Below are 21535 nucleotides of genomic sequence, written 5' to 3'. Positions count from 1 at the left end.
CATCTCTCCTTTGCTGTGTATGTGACTATGGAGCTGTTTGGTGATGTCGTCTATTACGGCCTTCATAGAAGCAACAGGAGATTGTTGCATCCATCTTGAACCCTCAGAACTACAGTGCTATGATGTCACTCACTTCCACAGGCCTTGCAGAGTGTAAACAACAACAACCCAGCTTTGTTGTGTATGTAACCAAAGGGATTTGTGATGTCACCTAGAACCTTCACAGCAGCGACAGCTTTATGAGGAGCATCAGCACTGCTCTGCCTGAGCAGAACCATCACCGCCATAGGTTGTCAAATAACCCGGATTTAACCCACACAGGTAAGTCCAATGGGGTGCAGGCATGTCCTCTATGCTTACAGCTTCCCGTGGGTGTTGGTTTGATACCGTTTGGGGACAGCCAAGGAGGCATCTGCAGGCAACAAAGGTAGGTGTGTGCTTGTGTGTGTGTTTCCTATGCAGATCCTAAGCCCAGTGTCACATGCAAGTAGGAGGAGTAAGAAGGGTTCCTGGCAAATCCGGGTTATGGATTGCATTTAAAAAGGCCCCGTGGGAGTGCAATGGGCCCCTGTCTTGCTGCTTAGCAATAATGGTATGGGTTTAGGTTCTGCTGTGTGTACTGGTGGTTGACTGCCCCCCAGCCCAGAGTGTGCATGGAAAATTGTCTGGCAGCCTCCCTGACAGCAAGCAGTGATAGTGCCCATGAAGGGGACCTTGTTGGGCCCGCCCCTTTCACGGTTATCGCTTCTCGGCCTTTTGGCTAAGATCAAGTGTAGTATCTGTTCTTATCAGTTTAATATCTGATACGTCCCCTATCTGGGGACCATATATTAAATGGATTTTTGAGAACGGGGGCCGATTTCGAAGCTTGCTTCCGTCGCCCTATGCATTGACCCGATATGGCAGTATCTTCGGGTACAGTGCACCACCCCCTTACAGGGTTAAAAAGAAAGATTCCTACTTTCATTGCTACCTGCTTGCTGGCTAGCCAGCTAGCCAGCCCTGTGGGCCTTGCTGCTGCTGCAGCCAAAAAACAAAAGGTGGTGCTGCTGCTGCTTCTGCTGCTTCTGCTTCTGCTTGTGTCTGGCCCCTGTTGGAGCGTCCAGGCACAGGACTTCTGCTGCTGCTGACTAAATGGCCTCCTTAATTGGATCATTTGAGTAGCCAGCACACCTGTGCAGGTAGGGCATGACATGATAGGCAGCTGCCTTGATAGCGGGTGGGTGCTGAATGTTCCTAATTGACAAAATAAGATTAATGCTTATGAAGAAATATAAAATCTCATCCCTTCCCCAATATCGCGCCACACCCCTACCCCTTAATTCCCTGGTTGAACGTGATGGACATATGTCTTTTTTCGACCGTACTAACTATGTAACTATGTAACATAACATGGGGGGGGGGGGGAGGGTCTCCTGGCTGTTCACACAGGTGTGTCATTGCTGTACATTGACCATGCATTGCTTCTGTGGTATTGCAAAGGCAAAGACAAATGCTTCCAGCCATCCATTGCACTAATGGATTGGTCATCAGCTGGCTGTCTATGTCCCGCATCAATATAGACCAAAGTACAGAGGGTTAGGCTATGCTATTGTGCACCTACCTGATGCATCAGAAGGTGCGAGGCCCTTGCTAAATTCTGTGCACAGACTTTGAGATCTATGCTTTAGACTGTATCTAAACCTGCTCCAACATGGACTGACATTCTGGCCTACTTTCAGCCGATGCGACTTGTCTGTCGCTGAACAGTCGCTTTTTATGTATTCAGCACCTATGTATAATGTTGTAAAAATGCTCTAGAAGCTAAAGTCGCAGAAATGTCACACATATTTGGCCTGCAACTTTCTGTGCGACAAATTCAGACAGGAAAAATCAGTATAAATCCTTAGAAAATTATCCCCCAGTGTCTCCATCTGCTGGCGGTATTGAATAAGCATTGCTGCACTGATGGGGTATGCATTAGACGAAAAAAAAGAAGAAAAAGAAGAATAATACGCCCAGAAAAGAGGCGAAAAGGAGAAAAACGTAAAAAAACGTGAAAAAAAAGTAAGAGGAAGAGAAGGGAAAAAAAGGTGGAAATGGGTTTAAAAGTGATTTCGGCGGAGAATATATATATATATATATATATATATATATATATATATATATATATGCGCACACACACACATAGATATGAACGTATTCTCCGTTGAGATATTGCAGCCGCTGCTGTGTCCAGGCCCAGGAGCCTTAGCACTGTGCTGTGATGTCACTCAATACCACTGACATCACTAGGTGTAAACAACATCTCTCCTTTGCTGTGTATGTGACTATGGAGCTGTTTGGTGATGTCGTCTATTACGGCCTTCATAGAAGCAACAGGAGATTGTTGCATCCATCTTGAACCCTCAGAACTACAGTGCTATGATGTCACTCACTTCCACAGGCCTTGCAGAGTGTAAACAACAACAACCCAGCTTTGTTGTGTATGTAACCAAAGGGATTTGTGATGTCACCTAGAACCTTCACAGCAGCGACAGCTTTATGAGGAGCATCAGCACTGCTCTGCCTGAGCAGAACCATCACCGCCATAGGTTGTCAAATAACCCGGATTTAACCCACACAGGTAAGTCCAATGGGGTGCAGGCATGTCCTCTATGCTTACAGCTTCCCGTGGGTGTTGGTTTGATACCGTTTGGGGACAGCCAAGGAGGCATCTGCAGGCAACAAAGGTAGGTGTGTGCTTGTGTGTGTGTTTCCTATGCAGATCCTAAGCCCAGTGTCACATGCAAGTAGGAGGAGTAAGAAGGGTTCCTGGCAAATCCGGGTTATGGATTGCATTTAAAAAGGCCCCGTGGGAGTGCAATGGGCCCCTGTCTTGCTGCTTAGCAATAATGGTATGGGTTTAGGTTCTGCTGTGTGTACTGGTGGTTGACTGCCCCCCAGCCCAGAGTGTGCATGGAAAATTGTCTGGCAGCCTCCCTGACAGCAAGCAGTGATAGTGCCCATGAAGGGGACCTTGTTGGGCCCGCCCCTTTCACGGTTATCGCTTCTCGGCCTTTTGGCTAAGATCAAGTGTAGTATCTGTTCTTATCAGTTTAATATCTGATACGTCCCCTATCTGGGGACCATATATTAAATGGATTTTTGAGAACGGGGGCCGATTTCGAAGCTTGCTTCCGTCGCCCTATGCATTGACCCGATATGGCAGTATCTTCGGGTACAGTGCACCACCCCCTTACAGGGTTAAAAAGAAAGATTCCTACTTTCATTGCTACCTGCTTGCTGGCTAGCCAGCTAGCCAGCCCTGTGGGCCTTGCTGCTGCTGCAGCCAAAAAACAAAAGGTGGTGCTGCTGCTGCTTCTGCTGCTTCTGCTTCTGCTTGTGTCTGGCCCCTGTTGGAGCGTCCAGGCACAGGACTTCTGCTGCTGCTGACTAAATGGCCTCCTTAATTGGATCATTTGAGTAGCCAGCACACCTGTGCAGGTAGGGCATGACATGATAGGCAGCTGCCTTGATAGCGGGTGGGTGCTGAATGTTCCTAATTGACAAAATAAGATTAATGCTTATGAAGAAATATAAAATCTCATCCCTTCCCCAATATCGCGCCACACCCCTACCCCTTAATTCCCTGGTTGAACGTGATGGACATATGTCTTTTTTCGACCGTACTAACTATGTAACTATGTAACATAACATGGGGGGGGGGGGGGGGGGTCTCCTGGCTGTTCACACAGGTGTGTCATTGCTGTACATTGACCATGCATTGCTTCTGTGGTATTGCAAAGGCAAAGACAAATGCTTCCAGCCATCCATTGCACTAATGGATTGGTCATCAGCTGGCTGTCTATGTCCCGCATCAATATAGACCAAAGTACAGAGGGTTAGGCTATGCTATTGTGCACCTACCTGATGCATCAGAAGGTGCGAGGCCCTTGCTAAATTCTGTGCACAGACTTTGAGATCTATGCTTTAGACTGTATCTAAACCTGCTCCAACATGGACTGACATTCTGGCCTACTTTCAGCCGATGCGACTTGTCTGTCGCTGAACAGTCGCTTTTTATGTATTCAGCACCTATGTATAATGTTGTAAAAATGCTCTAGAAGCTAAAGTCGCAGAAATGTCACACATATTTGGCCTGCAACTTTCTGTGCGACAAATTCAGACAGGAAAAATCAGTATAAATCCTTAGAAAATTATCCCCCAGTGTCTCCATCTGCTGGCGGTATTGAATAAGCATTGCTGCACTGATGGGGTATGCATTAGACGAAAAAAAAGAAGAAAAAGAAGAATAATACGCCCAGAAAAGAGGCGAAAAGGAGAAAAACGTAAAAAAACGTGAAAAAAAAGTAAGAGGAAGAGAAGGGAAAAAAAGGTGGAAATGGGTTTAAAAGTGATTTCGGCGGAGAAATATATATATATATATATATATATATATATATATATATATATATATATGCGCACACACACACATAGATATAAACGTATTCTCCGTTGAGATATTGCAGCCGCTGCTGTGTCCAGGCCCAGGAGCCTTAGCACTGTGCTGTGATGTCACTCAATACCACTGACATCACTAGGTGTAAACAACATCTCTCCTTTGCTGTGTATGTGACTATGGAGCTGTTTGGTGATGTCGTCTATTACGGCCTTCATAGAAGCAACAGGAGATTGTTGCATCCATCTTGAACCCTCAGAACTACAGTGCTATGATGTCACTCACTTCCACAGGCCTTGCAGAGTGTAAACAACAACAACCCAGCTTTGTTGTGTATGTAACCAAAGGGATTTGTGATGTCACCTAGAACCTTCACAGCAGCGACAGCTTTATGAGGAGCATCAGCACTGCTCTGCCTGAGCAGAACCATCACCGCCATAGGTTGTCAAATAACCCGGATTTAACCCACACAGGTAAGTCCAATGGGGTGCAGGCATGTCCTCTATGCTTACAGCTTCCCGTGGGTGTTGGTTTGATACCGTTTGGGGACAGCCAAGGAGGCATCTGCAGGCAACAAAGGTAGGTGTGTGCTTGTGTGTGTGTTTCCTATGCAGATCCTAAGCCCAGTGTCACATGCAAGTAGGAGGAGTAAGAAGGGTTCCTGGCAAATCCGGGTTATGGATTGCATTTAAAAAGGCCCCGTGGGAGTGCAATGGGCCCCTGTCTTGCTGCTTAGCAATAATGGTATGGGTTTAGGTTCTGCTGTGTGTACTGGTGGTTGACTGCCCCCCAGCCCAGAGTGTGCATGGAAAATTGTCTGGCAGCCTCCCTGACAGCAAGCAGTGATAGTGCCCATGAAGGGGACCTTGTTGGGCCCGCCCCTTTCACGGTTATCGCTTCTCGGCCTTTTGGCTAAGATCAAGTGTAGTATCTGTTCTTATCAGTTTAATATCTGATACGTCCCCTATCTGGGGACCATATATTAAATGGATTTTTGAGAACGGGGGCCGATTTCGAAGCTTGCTTCCGTCGCCCTATGCATTGACCCGATATGGCAGTATCTTCGGGTACAGTGCACCACCCCCTTACAGGGTTAAAAAGAAAGATTCCTACTTTCATTGCTACCTGCTTGCTGGCTAGCCAGCTAGCCAGCCCTGTGGGCCTTGCTGCTGCTGCAGCCAAAAAACAAAAGGTGGTGCTGCTGCTGCTTCTGCTGCTTCTGCTTCTGCTTGTGTCTGGCCCCTGTTGGAGCGTCCAGGCACAGGACTTCTGCTGCTGCTGACTAAATGGCCTCCTTAATTGGATCATTTGAGTAGCCAGCACACCTGTGCAGGTAGGGCATGACATGATAGGCAGCTGCCTTGATAGCGGGTGGGTGCTGAATGTTCCTAATTGACAAAATAAGATTAATGCTTATGAAGAAATATAAAATCTCATCCCTTCCCCAATATCGCGCCACACCCCTACCCCTTAATTCCCTGGTTGAACGTGATGGACATATGTCTTTTTTCGACCGTACTAACTATGTAACTATGTAACATAACATGGGGGGGGGGGGGGGGGGTCTCCTGGCTGTTCACACAGGTGTGTCATTGCTGTACATTGACCATGCATTGCCTCTGTGGTATTGCAAAGGCAAAGACAAATGCTTCCAGCCATCCATTGCACTAATGGATTGGTCATCAGCTGGCTGTCTATGTCCCGCATCAATATAGACCAAAGTACAGAGGGTTAGGCTATGCTATTGTGCACCTACCTGATGCATCAGAAGGTGCGAGGCCCTTGCTAAATTCTGTGCACAGACTTTGAGATCTATGCTTTAGACTGTATCTAAACCTGCTCCAACATGGACTGACATTCTGGCCTACTTTCAGCCGATGCGACTTGTCTGTCGCTGAACAGTCGCTTTTTATGTATTCAGCACCTATGTATAATGTTGTAAAAATGCTCTAGAAGCTAAAGTCGCAGAAATGTCACACATATTTGGCCTGCAACTTTCTGTGCGACAAATTCAGACAGGAAAAATCAGTATAAATCCTTAGAAAATTATCCCCCAGTGCTCCATCTGCTGGCGGTATTGAATAAGCATTGCTGCACTGATGGGGTATGCATTAGACGAAAAAAAAGAAGAAAAAGAAGAATAATACGCCCAGAAAAGAGGCGAAAAGGAGAAAAACGTAAAAAAACGTGAAAAAAAAGTAAGAGGAAGAGAAGGGAAAAAAAGGTGGAAATGGGTTTAAAAGTGATTTCGGCGGAGAATATATATATATATATATATATATATATATATATATATATATATATATATGCGCACACACACACATAGATATAAACGTATTCTCCGTTGAGATATTGCAGCCGCTGCTGTGTCCAGGCCCAGGAGCCTTAGCACTGTGCTGTGATGTCACTCAATACCACTGACATCACTAGGTGTAAACAACATCTCTCCTTTGCTGTGTATGTGACTATGGAGCTGTTTGGTGATGTCGTCTATTACGGCCTTCATAGAAGCAACAGGAGATTGTTGCATCCATCTTGAACCCTCAGAACTACAGTGCTATGATGTCACTCACTTCCACAGGCCTTGCAGAGTGTAAACAACAACAACCCAGCTTTGTTGTGTATGTAACCAAAGGGATTTGTGATGTCACCTAGAACCTTCACAGCAGCGACAGCTTTATGAGGAGCATCAGCACTGCTCTGCCTGAGCAGAACCATCACCGCCATAGGTTGTCAAATAACCCGGATTTAACCCACACAGGTAAGTCCAATGGGGTGCAGGCATGTCCTCTATGCTTACAGCTTCCCGTGGGTGTTGGTTTGATACCGTTTGGGGACAGCCAAGGAGGCATCTGCAGGCAACAAAGGTAGGTGTGTGCTTGTGTGTGTGTTTCCTATGCAGATCCTAAGCCCAGTGTCACATGCAAGTAGGAGGAGTAAGAAGGGTTCCTGGCAAATCCGGGTTATGGATTGCATTTAAAAAGGCCCCGTGGGAGTGCAATGGGCCCCTGTCTTGCTGCTTAGCAATAATGGTATGGGTTTAGGTTCTGCTGTGTGTACTGGTGGTTGACTGCCCCCCAGCCCAGAGTGTGCATGGAAAATTGTCTGGCAGCCTCCCTGACAGCAAGCAGTGATAGTGCCCATGAAGGGGACCTTGTTGGGCCCGCCCCTTTCACGGTTATCGCTTCTCGGCCTTTTGGCTAAGATCAAGTGTAGTATCTGTTCTTATCAGTTTAATATCTGATACGTCCCCTATCTGGGGACCATATATTAAATGGATTTTTGAGAACGGGGGCCGATTTCGAAGCTTGCTTCCGTCGCCCTATGCATTGACCCGATATGGCAGTATCTTCGGGTACAGTGCACCACCCCCTTACAGGGTTAAAAAGAAAGATTCCTACTTTCATTGCTACCTGCTTGCTGGCTAGCCAGCTAGCCAGCCCTGTGGGCCTTGCTGCTGCTGCAGCCAAAAAACAAAAGGTGGTGGTGCTGCTGCTTCTGCTGCTTCTGCTTCTGCTTGTGTCTGGCCCCTGTTGGAGCGTCCAGGCACAGGACTTCTGCTGCTGCTGACTAAATGGCCTCCTTAATTGGATCATTTGAGTAGCCAGCACACCTGTGCAGGTAGGGCATGACATGATAGGCAGCTGCCTTGATAGCGGGTGGGTGCTGAATGTTCCTAATTGACAAAATAAGATTAATGCTTATGAAGAAATATAAAATCTCATCCCTTCCCCAATATCGCGCCACACCCCTACCCCTTAATTCCCTGGTTGAACGTGATGGACATATGTCTTTTTTCGACCGTACTAACTATGTAACTATGTAACATAACATGGGGGGGGGTCTCCTGGCTGTTCACACAGGTGTGTCATTGCTGTACATTGACCATGCATTGCTTCTGTGGTATTGCAAAGGCAAAGACAAATGCTTCCAGCCATCCATTGCACTAATGGATTGGTCATCAGCTGGCTGTCTATGTCCCGCATCAATATAGACCAAAGTACAGAGGGTTAGGCTATGCTATTGTGCACCTACCTGATGCATCAGAAGGTGCGAGGCCCTTGCTAAATTCTGTGCACAGACTTTGAGATCTATGCTTTAGACTGTATCTAAACCTGCTCCAACATGGACTGACATTCTGGCCTACTTTCAGCCGATGCGACTTGTCTGTCGCTGAACAGTCGCTTTTTATGTATTCAGCACCTATGTATAATGTTGTAAAAATGCTCTAGAAGCTAAAGTCGCAGAAATGTCACACATATTTGGCCTGCAACTTTCTGTGCGACAAATTCAGACAGGAAAAATCAGTATAAATCCTTAGAAAATTATCCCCCAGTGTCTCCATCTGCTGGCGGTATTGAATAAGCATTGCTGCACTGATGGGGTATGCATTAGACGAAAAAAAAGAAGAAAAAGAAGAATAATACGCCCAGAAAAGAGGCGAAAAGGAGAAAAACGTAAAAAAACGTGAAAAAAAAGTAAGAGGAAGAGAAGGGAAAAAATGGTGGAAATGGGTTTAAAAGTGATTTCGGCGGAGAAATATATATATATATATATATATATATATATATATATATACGCGCACACACACACATATATATAAACGTATTCGCCGTTGAGATATTGCAGCCGCTGCTGTGTCCAGGCCCAGGAGCCTTAGCACTGTGCTGTGATGTCACTCAATACCACTGACATCACTAGGTGTAAACAACATCTCTCCTTTGCTGTGTATGTGACTATGGAGCTGTTTGGTGATGTCGTCTATTACGGCCTTCATAGAAGCAACAGGAGATTGTTGCATCCATCTTGAACCCTCAGAACTACAGTGCTATGATGTCACTCACTTCCACAGGCCTTGCAGAGTGTAAACAACAACAACCCAGCTTTGTTGTGTATGTAACCAAAGGGATTTGTGATGTCACCTAGAACCTTCACAGCAGCGACAGCTTTATGAGGAGCATCAGCACTGCTCTGCCTGAGCAGAACCATCACCGCCATAGGTTGTCAAATAACCCGGATTTAACCCACACAGGTAAGTCCAATGGGGTGCAGGCATGTCCTCTATGCTTACAGCTTCCCGTGGGTGTTGGTTTGATACCGTTTGGGGACAGCCAAGGAGGCATCTGCAGGCAACAAAGGTAGGTGTGTGCTTGTGTGTGTGTTTCCTATGCAGATCCTAAGCCCAGTGTCACATGCAAGTAGGAGGAGTAAGAAGGGTTCCTGGCAAATCCGGGTTATGGATTGCATTTAAAAAGGCCCCGTGGGAGTGCAATGGGCCCCTGTCTTGCTGCTTAGCAATAATGGTATGGGTTTAGGTTCTGCTGTGTGTACTGGTGGTTGACTGCCCCCCAGCCCAGAGTGTGCATGGAAAATTGTCTGGCAGCCTCCCTGACAGCAAGCAGTGATAGTGCCCATGAAGGGGACCTTGTTGGGCCCGCCCCTTTCACGGTTATCGCTTCTCGGCCTTTTGGCTAAGATCAAGTGTAGTATCTGTTCTTATCAGTTTAATATCTGATACGTCCCCTATCTGGGGACCATATATTAAATGGATTTTTGAGAACGGGGGCCGATTTCGAAGCTTGCTTCCGTCGCCCTATGCATTGACCCGATATGGCAGTATCTTCGGGTACAGTGCACCACCCCCTTACAGGGTTAAAAAGAAAGATTCCTACTTTCATTGCTACCTGCTTGCTGGCTAGCCAGCTAGCCAGCCCTGTGGGCCTTGCTGCTGCTGCAGCCAAAAAACAAAAGGTGGTGCTGCTGCTGCTTCTGCTGCTTCTGCTTCTGCTTGTGTCTGGCCCCTGTTGGAGCGTCCAGGCACAGGACTTCTGCTGCTGCTGACTAAATGGCCTCCTTAATTGGATCATTTGAGTAGCCAGCACACCTGTGCAGGTAGGGCATGACATGATAGGCAGCTGCCTTGATAGCGGGTGGGTGCTGAATGTTCCTAATTGACAAAATAAGATTAATGCTTATGAAGAAATATAAAATCTCATCCCTTCCCCAATATCGCGCCACACCCCTACCCCTTAATTCCCTGGTTGAACGTGATGGACATATGTCTTTTTTCGACCGTACTAACTATGTAACTATGTAACATAACATGGGGGGGGGGGGGGGGGGGGTCTCCTGGCTGTTCACACAGGTGTGTCATTGCTGTACATTGACCATGCATTGCTTCTGTGGTATTGCAAAGGCAAAGACAAATGCTTCCAGCCATCCATTGCACTAATGGATTGGTCATCAGCTGGCTGTCTATGTCCCGCATCAATATAGACCAAAGTACAGAGGGTTAGGCTATGCTATTGTGCACCTACCTGATGCATCAGAAGGTGCGAGGCCCTTGCTAAATTCTGTGCACAGACTTTGAGATCTATGCTTTAGACTGTATCTAAACCTGCTCCAACATGGACTGACATTCTGGCCTACTTTCAGCCGATGCGACTTGTCTGTCGCTGAACAGTCGCTTTTTATGTATTCAGCACCTATGTATAATGTTGTAAAAATGCTCTAGAAGCTAAAGTCGCAGAAATGTCACACATATTTGGCCTGCAACTTTCTGTGCGACAAATTCAGACAGGAAAAATCAGTATAAATCCTTAGAAAATTATCCCCCAGTGTCTCCATCTGCTGGCGGTATTGAATAAGCATTGCTGCACTGATGGGGTATGCATTAGACGAAAAAAAAGAAGAAAAAGAAGAATAATACGCCCAGAAAAGAGGCGAAAAGGAGAAAAACGTAAAAAAACGTGAAAAAAAAGTAAGAGGAAGAGAAGGGAAAAAAAGGTGGAAATGGGTTTAAAAGTGATTTCGGCGGAGAATATATATATATATATATATATATATATATATATATATATATATGCGCACACACACACATAGATATAAACGTATTCTCCGTTGAGATATTGCAGCCGCTGCTGTGTCCAGGCCCAGGAGCCTTAGCACTGTGCTGTGATGTCACTCAATACCACTGACATCACTAGGTGTAAACAACATCTCTCCTTTGCTGTGTATGTGACTATGGAGCTGTTTGGTGATGTCGTCTATTACGGCCTTCATAGAAGCAACAGGAGATTGTTGCATCCATCTTGAACCCTCAGAACTACAGTGCTATGATGTCACTCACTTCCACAGGCCTTGCAGAGTGTAAACAACAACAACCCAGCTTTGTTGTGTATGTAACCAAAGGGATTTGTGATGTCACCTAGAACCTTCACAGCAGCGACAGCTTTATGAGGAGCATCAGCACTGCTCTGCCTGAGCAGAACCATCACCGCCATAGGTTGTCAAATAACCCGGATTTAACCCACACAGGTAAGTCCAATGGGGTGCAGGCATGTCCTCTATGCTTACAGCTTCCCGTGGGTGTTGGTTTGATACCGTTTGGGGACAGCCAAGGAGGCATCTGCAGGCAACAAAGGTAGGTGTGTGCTTGTGTGTGTGTTTCCTATGCAGATCCTAAGCCCAGTGTCACATGCAAGTAGGAGGAGTAAGAAGGGTTCCTGGCAAATCCGGGTTATGGATTGCATTTAAAAAGGCCCCGTGGGAGTGCAATGGGCCCCTGTCTTGCTGCTTAGCAATAATGGTATGGGTTTAGGTTCTGCTGTGTGTACTGGTGGTTGACTGCCCCCCAGCCCAGAGTGTGCATGGAAAATTGTCTGGCAGCCTCCCTGACAGCAAGCAGTGATAGTGCCCATGAAGGGGACCTTGTTGGGCCCGCCCCTTTCACGGTTATCGCTTCTCGGCCTTTTGGCTAAGATCAAGTGTAGTATCTGTTCTTATCAGTTTAATATCTGATACGTCCCCTATCTGGGGACCATATATTAAATGGATTTTTGAGAACGGGGGCCGATTTCGAAGCTTGCTTCCGTCGCCCTATGCATTGACCCGATATGGCAGTATCTTCGGGTACAGTGCACCACCCCCTTACAGGGTTAAAAAGAAAGATTCCTACTTTCATTGCTACCTGCTTGCTGGCTAGCCAGCTAGCCAGCCCTGTGGGCCTTGCTGCTGCTGCAGCCAAAAAACAAAAGGTGGTGCTGCTGCTGCTTCTGCTGCTTCTGCTTCTGCTTGTGTCTGGCCCCTGTTGGAGCGTCCAGGCACAGGACTTCTGCTGCTGCTGACTAAATGGCCTCCTTAATTGGATCATTTGAGTAGCCAGCACACCTGTGCAGGTAGGGCATGACATGATAGGCAGCTGCCTTGATAGCGGGTGGGTGCTGAATGTTCCTAATTGACAAAATAAGATTAATGCTTATGAAGAAATATAAAATCTCATCCCTTCCCCAATATCGCGCCACACCCCTACCCCTTAATTCCCTGGTTGAACGTGATGGACATATGTCTTTTTTCGACCGTACTAACTATGTAACTATGTAACATAACATGGGGGGGGGGGGGGTCTCCTGGCTGTTCACACAGGTGTGTCATTGCTGTACATTGACCATGCATTGCTTCTGTGGTATTGCAAAGGCAAAGACAAATGCTTCCAGCCATCCATTGCACTAATGGATTGGTCATCAGCTGGCTGTCTATGTCCCGCATCAATATAGACCAAAGTACAGAGGGTTAGGCTATGCTATTGTGCACCTACCTGATGCATCAGAAGGTGCGAGGCCCTTGCTAAATTCTGTGCACAGACTTTGAGATCTATGCTTTAGACTGTATCTAAACCTGCTCCAACATGGACTGACATTCTGGCCTACTTTCAGCCGATGCGACTTGTCTGTCGCTGAACAGTCGCTTTTTATGTATTCAGCACCTATGTATAATGTTGTAAAAATGCTCTAGAAGCTAAAGTCGCAGAAATGTCACACATATTTGGCCTGCAACTTTCTGTGCGACAAATTCAGACAGGAAAAATCAGTATAAATCCTTAGAAAATTATCCCCCAGTGTCTCCATCTGCTGGCGGTATTGAATAAGCATTGCTGCACTGATGGGGTATGCATTAGACGAAAAAAAAGAAGAAAAAGAAGAATAATACGCCCAGAAAAGAGGCGAAAAGGAGAAAAACGTAAAAAAACGTGAAAAAAAAGTAAGAGGAAGAGAAGGGAAAAAAAGGTGGAAATGGGTTTAAAAGTGATTTCGGCGGAGAAATATATATATATATATATATATATATATATATATATATATATATACGCGCACACACACACATAGATATAAACGTATTCTCCGTTGAGATATTGCAGCCGCTGCTGTGTCCAGGCCCAGGAGCCTTAGCACTGTGCTGTGATGTCACTCAATACCACTGACATCACTAGGTGTAAACAACATCTCTCCTTTGCTGTGTATGTGACTATGGAGCTGTTTGGTGATGTCGTCTATTACGGCCTTCATAGAAGCAACAGGAGATTGTTGCATCCATCTTGAACCCTCAGAACTACAGTGCTATGATGTCACTCACTTCCACAGGCCTTGCAGAGTGTAAACAACAACAACCCAGCTTTGTTGTGTATGTAACCAAAGGGATTTGTGATGTCACCTAGAACCTTCACAGCAGCGACAGCTTTATGAGGAGCATCAGCACTGCTCTGCCTGAGCAGAACCATCACCGCCATAGGTTGTCAAATAACCCGGATTTAACCCACACAGGTAAGTCCAATGGGGTGCAGGCATGTCCTCTATGCTTACAGCTTCCCGTGGGTGTTGGTTTGATACCGTTTGGGGACAGCCAAGGAGACATCTGCAGGCAACAAAGGTAGGTGTGTGCTTGTGTGTGTGTTTCCTATGCAGATCCTAAGCCCAGTGTCACATGCAAGTAGGAGGAGTAAGAAGGGTTCCTGGCAAATCCGGGTTATGGATTGCATTTAAAAAGGCCCCGTGGGAGTGCAATGGGCCCCTGTCTTGCTGCTTAGCAATAATGGTATGGGTTTAGGTTCTGCTGTGTGTACTGGTGGTTGACTGCCCCCCAGCCCAGAGTGTGCATGGAAAATTGTCTGGCAGCCTCCCTGACAGCAAGCAGTGATAGTGCCCATGAAGGGGACCTTGTTGGGCCCGCCCCTTTCACGGTTATCGCTTCTCGGCCTTTTGGCTAAGATCAAGTGTAGTATCTGTTCTTATCAGTTTAATATCTGATACGTCCCCTATCTGGGGACCATATATTAAATGGATTTTTGAGAACGGGGGCCGATTTCGAAGCTTGCTTCCGTCGCCCTATGCATTGACCCGATATGGCAGTATCTTCGGGTACAGTGCACCACCCCCTTACAGGGTTAAAAAGAAAGATTCCTACTTTCATTGCTACCTGCTTGCTGGCTAGCCAGCTAGCCAGCCCTGTGGGCCTTGCTGCTGCTGCAGCCAAAAAACAAAAGGTGGTGCTGCTGCTGCTTCTGCTGCTTCTGCTTCTGCTTGTGTCTGGCCCCTGTTGGAGCGTCCAGGCACAGGACTTCTGCTGCTGCTGACTAAATGGCCTCCTTAATTGGATCATTTGAGTAGCCAGCACACCTGTGCAGGTAGGGCATGACATGATAGGCAGCTGCCTTGATAGCGGGTGGGTGCTGAATGTTCCTAATTGACAAAATAAGATTAATGCTTATGAAGAAATATAAAATCTCATCCCTTCCCCAATATCGCGCCACACCCCTACCCCTTAATTCCCTGGTTGAACGTGATGGACATATGTCTTTTTTCGACCGTACTAACTATGTAACTATGTAACATAACATGGGGGGGGGGGGGGGGGTCTCCTGGCTGTTCACACAGGTGTGTCATTGCTGTACATTGACCATGCATTGCTTCTGTGGTATTGCAAAGGCAAAGACAAATGCTTCCAGCCATCCATTGCACTAATGGATTGGTCATCAGCTGGCTGTCTATGTCCCGCATCAATATAGACCAAAGTACAGAGGGTTAGGCTATGCTATTGTGCACCTACCTGATGCATCAGAAGGTGCGAGGCCCTTGCTAAATTCTGTGCACAGACTTTGAGATCTATGCTTTAGACTGTATCTAAACCTGCTCCAACATGGACTGACATTCTGGCCTACTTTCAGCCGATGCGACTTGTCTGTCGCTGAACAGTCGCTTTTTATGTATTCAGCACCTATGTATAATGTTGTAAAAATGCTCTAGAAGCTAAAGTCGCAGAAATGTCACACATATTTGGCCTGCAACTTTCTGTGCGACAAATTCAGACAGGAAAAATCAGTATAAATCCTTAGAAAATTATCCCCCAGTGTCTCCATCTGCTGGCGGTATTGAATAAGCATTGCTGCACTGATGGGGTATGCATTAGACGAAAAAAAAGAAGAAAAAGAAGAATAATACGCCCAGAAAAGAGGCGAAAAGGAGAAAAACGTAAAAAAACGTGAAAAAAAAGTAAGAGGAAGAGAAGGGAAAAAAAGGTGGAAATGGGTTTAAAAGTGATTTCGGCGGAGAATATATATATATATATATATATATATATATATATATATATATATATATGCGCACACACACACATAGATATAAACGTATTCTCCGTTGAGATATTGCAGCCGCTGCTGTGTCCAGGCCCAGGAGCCTTAGCACTGTGCTGTGATGTCACTCAATACCACTGACATCACTAGGTGTAAACAACATCTCTCCTTTGCTGTGTATGTGACTATGGAGCTGTTTGGTGATGTCGTCTATTACGGCCTTCATAGAAGCAACAGGAGATTGTTGCATCCATCTTGAACCCTCAGAACTACAGTGCTATGATGTCACTCACTTCCACAGGCCTTGCAGAGTGTAAACAACAACAACCCAGCTTTGTTGTGTATGTAACCAAAGGGATTTGTGATGTCACCTAGAACCTTCACAGCAGCGACAGCTTTATGAGGAGCATCAGCACTGCTCTGCCTGAGCAGAACCATCACCGCCATAGGTTGTCAAATAACCCGGATTTAACCCACACAGGTAAGTCCAATGGGGTGCAGGCATGTCCTCTATGCTTACAGCTTCCCGTGGGTGTTGGTTTGATACCGTTTGGGGACAGCCAAGGAGGCATCTGCAGGCAACAAAGGTAGGTGTGTGCTTGTGTGTGTGTTTCCTATGCAGATCCTAAGCCCAGTGTCACATGCAAGTAGGAGGAGTAAGAAGGGTTCCTGGCAAATCCGGGTTATGGATTGCATTTAAAAAGGCCCCGTGGGAGTGCAATGGGCCCCTGTCTTGCTGCTTAGCAATAATGGTATGGGTTTAGGTTCTGCTGTGTGTACTGGTGGTTGACTGCCCCCCAGCCCAGAGTGTGCATGGAAAATTGTCTGGCAGCCTCCCTGACAGCAAGCAGTGATAGTGCCCATGAAGGGGACCTTGTTGGGCCCGCCCCTTTCACGGTTATCGCTTCTCGGCCTTTTGGCTAAGATCAAGTGTAGTATCTGTTCTTATCAGTTTAATATCTGATACGTCCCCTATCTGGGGACCATATATTAAATGGATTTTTGAGAACGGGGGCCGATTTCGAAGCTTGCTTCCGTCGCCCTATGCATTGACCCGATATGGCAGTATCTTCGGGTACAGTGCACCACCCCCTTACAGGGTTAAAAAGAAAGATTCCTACTTTCATTGCTACCTGCTTGCTGGCTAGCCAGCTAGCCAGCCCTGTGGGCCTTGCTGCTGCTGCAGCCAAAAAACAAAAGGTGGTGCTGCTTCTGCTGCTTCTGCTTCTGCTTGTGTCTGGCCCCTGTTGGAGCGTCCAGGCACAGGACTTCTGCTGCTGCTGACTAAATGGCCTCCTTAATTGGATCATTTGAGTAGCCAGCACACCTGTGCAGGTAGGGCATGACATGATAGGCAGCTGCCTTGATAGCGGGTGGGTGCTGAATGTTCCTAATTGACAAAATAAGATTAATGCTTATGAAGAAATATAAAATCTCATCCCTTCCCCAATATCGCGCCACACCCCTACCCCTTAATTCCCTGGTTGAACGTGATGGACATATGTCTTTTTTCGACCGTACTAACTATGTAACTATGTAACATAACATGGGGGGGGGGGGGGGTCTCCTGGCTGTTCACACAGGTGTGTCATTGCTGTACATTGACCATGCATTGCTTCTGTGGTATTGCAAAGGCAAAGACAAATGCTTCCAGCCATCCATTGCACTAATGGATTGGTCATCAGCTGGCTGTCTATGTCCCGCATCAATATAGACCAAAGTACAGAGGGTTAGGCTATGCTATTGTGCACCTACCTGATGCATCAGAAGGTGCGAGGCCCTTGCTAAATTCTGTGCACAGACTTTGAGATCTATGCTTTAGACTGTATCTAAACCTGCTCCAACATGGACTGACATTCTGGCCTACTTTCAGCCGATGCGACTTGTCTGTCGCTGAACAGTCGCTTTTTATGTATTCAGCACCTATGTATAATGTTGTAAAAATGCTCTAGAAGCTAAAGTCGCAGAAATGTCACACATATTTGGCCTGCAACTTTCTGTGCGACAAATTCAGACAGGAAAAATCAGTATAAATCCTTAGAAAATTATCCCCCAGTGTCTCCATCTGCTGGCGGTATTGAATAAGCATTGCTGCACTGATGGGGTATGCATTAGACGAAAAAAAAGAAGAAAAAGAAGAATAATACGCCCAGAAAAGAGGCGAAAAGGAGAAAAACGTAAAAAAACGTGAAAAAAAAGTAAGAGGAAGAGAAGGGAAAAAAAGGTGGAAATGGGTTTAAAAGTGATTTCGGCGGAGAAATATATATATATATATATATATATATATATATATATATATATATATGCGCACACACACACATAGATATAAACGTATTCTCCGTTGAGATATTGCAGCCGCTGCTGTGTCCAGGCCCAGGAGCCTTAGCACTGTGCTGTGATGTCACTCAATACCACTGACATCACTAGGTGTAAACAACATCTCTCCTTTGCTGTGTATGTGACTATGGAGCTGTTTGGTGATGTCGTCTATTACGGCCTTCATAGAAGCAACAGGAGATTGTTGCATCCATCTTGAACCCTCAGAACTACAGTGCTATGATGTCACTCACTTCCACAGGCCTTGCAGAGTGTAAACAACAACAACCCAGCTTTGTTGTGTATGTAACCAAAGGGATTTGTGATGTCACCTAGAACCTTCACAGCAGCGACAGCTTTATGAGGAGCATCAGCACTGCTCTGCCTGAGCAGAACCATCACCGCCATAGGTTGTCAAATAACCCGGATTTAACCCACACAGGTAAGTCCAATGGGGTGCAGGCATGTCCTCTATGCTTACAGCTTCCCGTGGGTGTTGGTTTGATACCGTTTGGGGACAGCCAAGGAGGCATCTGCAGGCAACAAAGGTAGGTGTGTGCTTGTGTGTGTGTTTCCTATGCAGATCCTAAGCCCAGTGTCACATGCAAGTAGGAGGAGTAAGAAGGGTTCCTGGCAAATCCGGGTTATGGATTGCATTTAAAAAGGCCCCGTGGGAGTGCAATGGGCCCCTGTCTTGCTGCTTAGCAATAATGGTATGGGTTTAGGTTCTGCTGTGTGTACTGGTGGTTGACTGCCCCCCAGCCCAGAGTGTGCATGGAAAATTGTCTGGCAGCCTCCCTGACAGCAAGCAGTGATAGTGCCCATGAAGGGGACCTTGTTGGGCCCGCCCCTTTCACGGTTATCGCTTCTCGGCCTTTTGGCTAAGATCAAGTGTAGTATCTGTTCTTATCAGTTTAATATCTGATACGTCCCCTATCTGGGGACCATATATTAAATGGATTTTTGAGAACGGGGGCCGATTTCGAAGCTTGCTTCCGTCGCCCTATGCATTGACCCGATATGGCAGTATCTTCGGGTACAGTGCACCACCCCCTTACAGGGTTAAAAAGAAAGATTCCTACTTTCATTGCTACCTGCTTGCTGGCTAGCCAGCTAGCCAGCCCTGTGGGCCTTGCTGCTGCTGCAGCCAAAAAACAAAAGGTGGTGCTGCTGCTGCTTCTGCTGCTTCTGCTTCTGCTTGTGTCTGGCCCCTGTTGGAGCGTCCAGGCACAGGACTTCTGCTGCTGCTGACTAAATGGCCTCCTTAATTGGATCATTTGAGTAGCCAGCACACCTGTGCAGGTAGGGCATGACATGATAGGCAGCTGCCTTGATAGCGGGTGGGTGCTGAATGTTCCTAATTGACAAAATAAGATTAATGCTTATGAAGAAATATAAAATCTCATCCCTTCCCCAATATCGCGCCACACCCCTACCCCTTAATTCCCTGGTTGAACGTGATGGACATATGTCTTTTTTCGACCGTACTAACTATGTAACTATGTAACATAACATGGGGGGGGGGGGGGGGTCTCCTGGCTGTTCACACAGGTGTGTCATTGCTGTACATTGACCATGCATTGCTTCTGTGGTATTGCAAAGGCAAAGACAAATGCTTCCAGCCATCCATTGCACTAATGGATTGGTCATCAGCTGGCTGTCTATGTCCCGCATCAATATAGACCAAAGTACAGAGGGTTAGGCTATGCTATTGTGCACCTACCTGATGCATCAGAAGGTGCGAGGCCCTTGCTAAATTCTGTGCACAGACTTTGAGATCTATGCTTTAGACTGTATCTAAACCTGCTCCAACATGGACTGACATTCTGGCCTACTTTCAGCCGATGCGACTTGTCTGTCGCTGAACAGTCGCTTTTTATGTATTCAGCACCTATGTATAATGTTGTAAAAATGCTCTAGAAGCTAAAGTCGCAGAAATGTCACACATATTTGGCCTGCAACTTTCTGTGCGACAAATTCAGACAGGAAAAATCAGTATAAATCCTTAGAAAATTATCCCCCAGTGTCTCCATCTGCTGGCGGTATTGAATAAGCATTGCTGCACTGATGGGGTATGCATTAGACGAAAAAAAAGAAGAAAAAGAAGAATAATACGCCCAGAAAAGAGGCGAAAAGGAGAAAAACGTAAAAAAACGTGAAAAAAAAGTAAGAGGAAGAGAAGGGAAAAAAAGGTGGAAATGGGTTTAAAAGTGATTTCGGCGGAGAAATATATATATATATATATATATATATATATATATATATATATATATGCGCACACACACACATAGATATAAACGTATTCTCCGTTGAGATATTGCAGCCGCTGCTGTGTCCAGGCCCAGGAGCCTTAGCACTGTGCTGTGATGTCACTCAATACCACTGACATCACTAGGTGTAAACAACATCTCTCCTTTGCTGTGTATGTGACTATGGAGCTGTTTGGTGATGTCGTCTATTACGGCCTTCATAGAAGCAACAGGAGATTGTTGCATCCATCTTGAACCCTCAGAACTACAGTGCTATGATGTCACTCACTTCCACAGGCCTTGCAGAGTGTAAACAACAACAACCCAGCTTTGTTGTGTATGTAACCAAAGGGATTTGTGATGTCACCTAGAACCTTCACAGCAGCGACAGCTTTATGAGGAGCATCAGCACTGCTCTGCCTGAGCAGAACCATCACCGCCATAGGTTGTCAAATAACCCGGATTTAACCCACACAGGTAAGTCCAATGGGGTGCAGGCATGTCCTCTATGCTTACAGCTTCCCGTGGGTGTTGGTTTGATACCGTTTGGGGACAGCCAAGGAGGCATCTGCAGGCAACAAAGGTAGGTGTGTGCTTGTGTGTGTGTTTCCTATGCAGATCCTAAGCCCAGTGTCACATGCAAGTAGGAGGAGTAAGAAGGGTTCCTGGCAAATCCGGGTTATGGATTGCATTTAAAAAGGCCCCGTGGGAGTGCAATGGGCCCCTGTCTTGCTGCTTAGCAATAATGGTATGGGTTTAGGTTCTGCTGTGTGTACTGGTGGTTGACTGCCCCCCAGCCCAGAGTGTGCATGGAAAATTGTCTGGCAGCCTCCCTGACAGCAAGCAGTGATAGTGCCCATGAAGGGGACCTTGTTGGGCCCGCCCCTTTCACGGTTATCGCTTCTCGGCCTTTTGGCTAAGATCAAGTGTAGTATCTGTTCTTATCAGTTTAATATCTGATACGTCCCCTATCTGGGGACCATATATTAAATGGATTTTTGAGAACGGGGGCCGATTTCGAAGCTTGCTTCCGTCGCCCTATGCATTGACCCGATATGGCAGTATCTTCGGGTACAGTGCACCACCCCCTTACAGGGTTAAAAAGAAAGATTCCTACTTTCATTGCTACCTGCTTGCTGGCTAGCC

The 21535-nt window shown here is 46.3% G+C and overlaps 10 non-coding genes across 10 annotated transcripts; all 10 read left to right on the top strand.

Annotated features, from left to right (window-relative positions):
* The first annotated feature begins 740 nt into the window (after positions 1-740).
* Positions 741-931, top strand: LOC130307426 (U2 spliceosomal RNA). Its single transcript, XR_008856604.1, has one exon. It is a non-coding gene; the product is annotated as a U2 spliceosomal RNA (small nuclear RNA).
* A 2093-nt stretch (positions 932-3024) lies between these two features.
* LOC130307424 (U2 spliceosomal RNA) lies at positions 3025-3215 on the top strand. Its single transcript, XR_008856603.1, has one exon. It is a non-coding gene; the product is annotated as a U2 spliceosomal RNA (small nuclear RNA).
* A 2097-nt stretch (positions 3216-5312) lies between these two features.
* LOC130307423 (U2 spliceosomal RNA) lies at positions 5313-5503 on the top strand. Its single transcript, XR_008856602.1, has one exon. It is a non-coding gene; the product is annotated as a U2 spliceosomal RNA (small nuclear RNA).
* Positions 5504-7600: 2097 nt separating this feature from the next.
* LOC130307422 (U2 spliceosomal RNA) lies at positions 7601-7791 on the top strand. Its single transcript, XR_008856601.1, has one exon. It is a non-coding gene; the product is annotated as a U2 spliceosomal RNA (small nuclear RNA).
* A 2080-nt stretch (positions 7792-9871) lies between these two features.
* LOC130307421 (U2 spliceosomal RNA) lies at positions 9872-10062 on the top strand. Its single transcript, XR_008856600.1, has one exon. It is a non-coding gene; the product is annotated as a U2 spliceosomal RNA (small nuclear RNA).
* A 2094-nt stretch (positions 10063-12156) lies between these two features.
* On the top strand, positions 12157-12347 carry LOC130307462 (U2 spliceosomal RNA). Its single transcript, XR_008856638.1, has one exon. It is a non-coding gene; the product is annotated as a U2 spliceosomal RNA (small nuclear RNA).
* A 2091-nt stretch (positions 12348-14438) lies between these two features.
* On the top strand, positions 14439-14629 carry LOC130307456 (U2 spliceosomal RNA). Its single transcript, XR_008856634.1, has one exon. It is a non-coding gene; the product is annotated as a U2 spliceosomal RNA (small nuclear RNA).
* A 2095-nt stretch (positions 14630-16724) lies between these two features.
* LOC130307444 (U2 spliceosomal RNA) lies at positions 16725-16915 on the top strand. Its single transcript, XR_008856621.1, has one exon. It is a non-coding gene; the product is annotated as a U2 spliceosomal RNA (small nuclear RNA).
* Positions 16916-19001: 2086 nt separating this feature from the next.
* On the top strand, positions 19002-19192 carry LOC130307432 (U2 spliceosomal RNA). The gene has a single exon (XR_008856610.1). It is a non-coding gene; the product is annotated as a U2 spliceosomal RNA (small nuclear RNA).
* Positions 19193-21285: 2093 nt separating this feature from the next.
* LOC130307420 (U2 spliceosomal RNA) lies at positions 21286-21476 on the top strand. The gene has a single exon (XR_008856599.1). It is a non-coding gene; the product is annotated as a U2 spliceosomal RNA (small nuclear RNA).
* The last annotated feature ends 59 nt before the right edge of the window (positions 21477-21535 follow it).

Source organism: Hyla sarda, unplaced genomic scaffold (genome assembly GCF_029499605.1).
Source record: "Hyla sarda isolate aHylSar1 unplaced genomic scaffold, aHylSar1.hap1 scaffold_1424, whole genome shotgun sequence".
Lineage (NCBI taxonomy): Eukaryota > Metazoa > Chordata > Amphibia > Anura > Hylidae > Hyla > Hyla sarda.
The sequence above is the reverse complement of the archived record's forward strand: the minus strand, read 5'-3'. Positions and strand labels throughout refer to the sequence as shown.